The sequence below is a fragment of the Phocoena sinus genome, chromosome 4 (genome assembly GCF_008692025.1).
Source record: "Phocoena sinus isolate mPhoSin1 chromosome 4, mPhoSin1.pri, whole genome shotgun sequence".
NCBI classification, from domain to species: domain Eukaryota; kingdom Metazoa; phylum Chordata; class Mammalia; order Artiodactyla; family Phocoenidae; genus Phocoena; species Phocoena sinus.
In genome coordinates this window covers 69,314,318-69,320,670 of record NC_045766.1, presented here as the reverse complement: position 1 = coordinate 69,320,670, position 6,353 = coordinate 69,314,318, and positions in this window count along the sequence as shown.

Here is a 6,353-nt window from a genome sequence, read left to right as displayed (position 1 = left end):
ATAAACTCCATTTCTCAACGTATACTAGAAGAGCAACTAGAATTTAACAGCTTGTCTTTTTGAAAATCCTAATTCCAAAATTGAATGCAGCTGGTTGGTTTTTATTTTTGTTTTGAATATTCTTCTTTTATTCATATATTCCAATATCTTTTTTCTGAAGACTAAGGAGGGGAATAAAATTAAATAAACCCCAAAATGTTACCTCAAATGAACTTCAGTTTAGACATTTCTAGCAAGTTAACTCCATTTGGTACTAAAAAGTGAAATTTACAAAATATTGTAAGGAAATTTCAGCTTCCATTGCCTCTCTTTCATTAGAAGGTAAGAGCCAGTTCCTCAGCTACTATTTTATATCACAAGTTTGCTTTTCTGAGCGATAGATTAAAAGCCTCTGGCTTGGGCACAAATGAACATGTTTTTCACCATTGTGTGGAAACTATTGCAAAGTACTGAAGAAATCTTTTACACCTCTGGACTCTGAATAACACACTCCACGTCAAAGTATGCTCAGTATCTAAGGGAGCATGCCAGAAAACAATACTACTAAATTATGTCAAGCACCCACCCTTTCAGATATATTTCCTGAGTGCTTGAAAAATTAAAATCACAAAGAAGTTTTCAAAGAAGAAATATCTTTGTCCTCTACATTTGTTTTCAAGGCCTTAACATTTGGTGAGGGTGATAACTCGGTGCTTTATTATTATAATTAGTAATAACAAATGGAAAATGAAGTCCAAAGAAAACTTACAACAGAATGAATCATTGGTAAATGAAAAGGCTTTCAGAGGTAACCGGACATACTGGCAACTGGAGCAGCTTAGCTGCTTCTGATTCTCACTTCCTGTCCCTTCTCCTTCCTTCTACCCCAATCTCTGCTTTCACCTTCTCTTACTGAAACAAAAGCAGCTGCTCCTAACTGAACTTCCTGCCTCCAAGATCCCTCCTTCTAATCCATTTTATAGCTCAATTTGTTTCCTCCAAACATACTTTTACCATTTTAATTTTTTTTTAATGGTTGAATTCGATTTAAAAAAAAAAAACTTTTAAATTCCTTCATGGGACTGTCTCAAGCTAAACCTCATTTTAAATGAAGGCCCAGAAAGCTAAGATTAAAGGGCCATCACTACAGTCAGCTAGTCCTTTCATGGAGAAGTAACAATGGCCCCATTAAGTATTCTATCTAGTGCTAAATTCTTCCTCTCATTCAAGTCTCTCTGCAGGCTCTCACCACCCACCCCCCATCTCTCGAACTTCATTTCTCATAATCTCAACTCCTATATCTGACATTCCTGCTTTCCTCCACTGTAATCCCCATCTAAACTTTCCCAAATACGATAAATAATTGGTAGAAATATTTTACTACCACTATAGAGTAATTTGATTCAACTTCATGCACTGCAGAATAATCCATTCTTTTTTAAATTTATTTTTTGAAATTTCAAGTGACAACAAATGTCTAAAAATCTTTATAATTCCCTTATTTTCAATGGAAACAATATACACTTATAATATCATAATTAAAACCCTCATATACTCTTTTTAGAGTCCGGGCAAATAATTTCTCAACAAAGTTGAGACTATTAAGTAGAAATACGTTGCACCTATTACCCTTTCTGTTCTAAACCAGAGGAACTGTGTATCTGCAAACTCCATGAGAATGAATCTGATTAATGTAATAAAGTTTATTTCAGTTCAACAAACATTCAGTGTTTACTCTGTGAAAATGTCCTGGCCAAATTGGAGAATACAAAGATGGCTAATGTACAGCTTCTGTCCTTTAAGAAAATGAAATCAAATGGAAGGAAGAGATACAAACATGAATATTAGCTAATACATACACTGGAGGAAAAGAGACATGAAAGAAAGATTTATTTTGGCTGAAGAGAGCACTTAACTATTCTTGGGGGAAGCAGGATTTGAGTTGGCCTTAAAGGATTTGCAGGATTTTATAAGGCAAGGTGATCCTGACAGAGGCAAATTTTAGTATATTTCCCAGAATCACATCATATTGTAACTATTTAAGTGTCTTTCTCCTCTACCTCAATAATAGTTCTTCCAAGGATGGTCGACTGAAAAAAAAAAAAAGCACAACCTGAAAGCTGAGAGTTATGTTTTATTCAGCAAACATTCTTAGGACTTCAAGCCCAGGAGATAGCCTCTCAAATAAACGCTGAGAAAACTGTTCCGTAGAGGAAGTGGGGGAAGCCAGGAGATATAGGAGTTTTTGAAACACCAGGGAGTCAGAACAAAAGGCTACTGTTAATAAAAGAAAACCGTATATTCAGGAATTTAGCGCTTTTCTATGTATGGGAAGACGCAAGAGTCTGGGCTCACTGAAATCATTCCTTTGATATGCACCTCAGCTATCTGGGGCTTGTATCCTGTGTTTTCTCATCCTGAGTTTCCTCAGGCTGCACCGGTGGTGGTGGCTGCAGTCTGATGGCTGCTAGATGGCAGGCATTTCTTATTTCCATCCTGAACTCCCTCGAGGCTCACCACTGGTGTGGCTGCAATCGTTGATGACTGTGACATCTTTTGTTTGCTGATATAGCAGGCAATATTTTATTTCTCAGCATCATGGTTTACCTATTTCGCAACATTACAGCAATATTTTATATCTTATTAGTTTTTTAGCAAAGGCCATAGTACATTGTAAGTTCTCAGTAAATATTTGTTGAATTACTCAATTGATGGCTATTAGGCGCTTAAAATATTTCGGTGCCATGAATCTGTACTCAGGAGTTTTTAATGAAGTTTCACTGAGGCTGTACCAAAAATCATGTTCAAAATATTAAAAATACAAAAAAAATTATATCTGCTATATCTGTGAAGACTGATTCCCACCTTGTTCTCTGTATTTTAGTGGGAGTATGGTCACAGTTCTTATGAAAGATACTATACTGGGCACCAATTGTAAAAAGCCAAGACTACCTAGAGCCCTGTAAGAATTAGACAATCTCTTTTCCAGGGCAAACCCATCTGGTTGAGACTTTTCTGCTCTGTGAAGAGTCTCATTCATGCTGCTTTGAGGGGTTGTGTGATGAAATGGAAAGTACTGTGTGAGCTGGTATCTCTTAGGGACCAGTGTGAGGTTAGGGTGGTATTTGTGATGCTCATGACAGCCCCAAATGAAGAACCACCCAAAATCCATTTTGTCATGACCACTTCTACCTATGCGGTTTCCCAAAGAGGAAACTAGATTCAAAGAACATTAGCAGATGGAAAAAAATATTGCTTTCCTAACAGGTATGTGAGAGCTCCGTAACTCCCAATTCAGGGCCTACTTGTAAGCTCTGCTAGAGTACTTGGGTTCTACTTTTTTTAAAAAAATTTATCTTATTGAAGTATTGTTGATTTACAATGTTGTGTTAGTTTCTGGTATAACATAGGTTCTACTTTGAGATAAGAATGGGGTGTCTGATTCTTTACCTTCCCTTTAAATTCTGAGATCAGTATATACTTTCAGGGAGAGAGATATGCAAGGCAAGCCCTGCCATAACTTACCACTCAGGTGCAGATTTCAAGAGGATGGAAAAGAAGAAAGAAACCTGGTTAGGTCTGTATCAAAGATGCAGACCCTGTTTATATCAGCAAAATGTAGAGAGGGCAACAGTCAGAGTTGCTAATCTTTAAGGTATATTAAATGTAGCCCAATGAACGTCGGAGAGGGAGTGAGAAGTACGTAGACCACCTCCATCTGCCTTCTATCAAGAAAGAAAAAGCTTCCTCAGAACCCCCACTGAAGACTTTCTATTGGTCTCATTGGCCAGAACCTGGTCATGTGGTCAACCCTGCTTGCAAGGGATGCTGGGAAAACAAGGAATAGGATTTTAACAATTGGCTGAGACCAATCATAGTCCAAGTGATGGGCAGATTGCTGTACTCACCAAAGAACCAAATGAACAAACAAAAACAAACAAAAAACCTGAGTTTTATTAATAAGGATGGAGGGGAAAATGGATATTGAAAGGAAGTACCTGTAGTGGCCACAGTGTATGAAGATATTTTTAAAATTCATGATCTATGTATTTATTCTCTAGGGCTGCCATAAGTACCACAGACTGGGTGGCTTAAACAATAGAAATTTGTTTTCTCACAGTTCTGGAGGCTGGAAGTCCAAAATCAAGGTGTCAGTAGGCTTAGTTTCTTCTTTAGTTTCCTCCTTGTTTGCAGATGGCTACCTTCTCACTGTGTCCTCACATGATCTTTCCTCTGTATGTCTCTTTGTGTGTCCAAATTTCTGCTTCTTATAAGGACACCAGTCAGATTGGATTAGGACCCATCCTCATGGCCTCATTTTAGTCTAATCATTTTTTAAAGACCTACCTCCAAATATAGTCACATTAATATAGTCACATTTTGAGGTACTGGGGGTTAGGAATTCAATACAGGAATTTGGGGAGGACACAATTTAGCCCATAAAAGTCTATAACATTAATTTGGTCCTAGAAAGTGTATAAAATGTATTTCTATTAGCAGTGGGGCAGGCAGGGCGTGGGGGAGTTTCCCCTCTCACTAGATCTTTAAAACGTTAAGAATTATTTTAAAAATCACTTTAAGTTTATAAGAGGAAAAGATATTCATTGTTGCAGTGATTTGCACTGCTTTGATTAGTAGTGAAGGTGAACACTTTTCAGGTGCGTTTTTCTCATATAATTTCATCTTCTATTTGCCAAATGCCTCTCAGTCTCACCCTGTTTCCAGATGCGGCATTTCCAGGCAGGTGACTCACTTGGTTGGCACTCAATGCCTGCTGTGCTCCTGTCCCTAGGGCTTCTCCCAGTGTGGACTGGGTAACTTCACTCTGCAAGCAGGCCTCCCTAGCTCAGAAGTGCTGGGGAATTAGCAGCCCTGGGACAACTTTCAACCAGTAGGATATGGCAGACAGTGAGTAGATGCCTCTCCCTGACCATCCTTGGGGAGATGATTCTAAACGTTCTTTCTAATGCCGAGCACATCCCAGTGGGACTGAACCTCAGTTCCCAATGGTGGTGGCCAACTCAACACACCAATGCATGGGCTTTTTCTCCTCCCATTGTTGAACCTGCTCAGTTCCTTACTTCTGTCCCCTAGGTTCATCCCCACTCCCCCAAATAGATTACTTGTTTTCATGAATGTTTCGTATATCAAGGATATTAACCTTTTGGGACAATGTCAACAGAGCTGGTAAGGGAAAATATATCCTGTGAACTCTATGCCACACCAGTTATATTTGAAATCAAGAGAAAATATTCTTGTATTTGCCTTAATACTTTAGAAATGCAGTGTTTAGCAGTATTTATTTCATATTAGTTTTACAGATAGAGCATCATTTTGAACTGTGTTGAGAACATGAGTGAAACAGTTTTTAAATGTATTTACTTCTTCCAATCCATCTGTTTTAGGTGGAGAGCAATTCTTAATCTTCTGTGTGGTCCATTTCCTTTGAATTGCAGCTTTGATTTTGCCCAGATTCTGTACTTTTACAGATTATTCCTCCATAGAGAAGAAAGTCTATGCTTTTCCAGAATTAGCTTATAACCCAGGAAGAGTAGAGGGTGCATTCTGTCAAAATTGCTGGGTTCTTGCCCAAACCTTTAGGGTCCTTCAGCTTCAAATAATTCTGAGATTCCTGGAGGTATCATCTGATGTGACAGCCAGTCTTGAGGTGGGAAGTCCTCAGCCATTTTACACTGAATTCAAACAGAGCAGACCACGAAGAAGGCGCTGAGGAATAGCTTATAAATAGAGATACTGAATATGATTCCTGTGGCAACAAGAAGGGCTTAATAACTGGAGATAAGACTGGAATAGAGTCAGTGATGTGTACAAAGATGGATTTATTACCCCTACTTATAAGCGTCAAGGGGAGAATCTACATTTATCTTACCCTCCCAGATTATCTTCGTTTAAAACTCAGTCTAGTCAATTTGATTTGAAAATAATTAGCAAACATCCGGTGTTCTATAACTATTCCCCTCCCCATAATATAGATTCTTCCCATTTGGCTGAATGTCAATGGGATTCCCCTGTAGTGACTGCTTCTTTCCAAGGAGGATTTCTGTAAAGCAGAAAACCACGGTTGAACTGGGTGCTGTTTCTTATATAATGGGATGATCTATCTTGTTAATCTATAGCTCCAGTCATAACAGTTGTGAGCTCATTATGCCATTTTAACTGCCACTGATCACGATAATCACAAGTGTGACTTTGCAAATGTGTTAAATTTTAAGGACGTAACAAGGAAGTAATAAATCTATTCATTTCGTCATTTCTTTATCATAATTTTAACTCTCCTCCTGGATGAACACCTAGAAATTAGTGTTTTGAGCTGAGGCAGGAGGTATTGAATCATCTATGATATATGATATCTG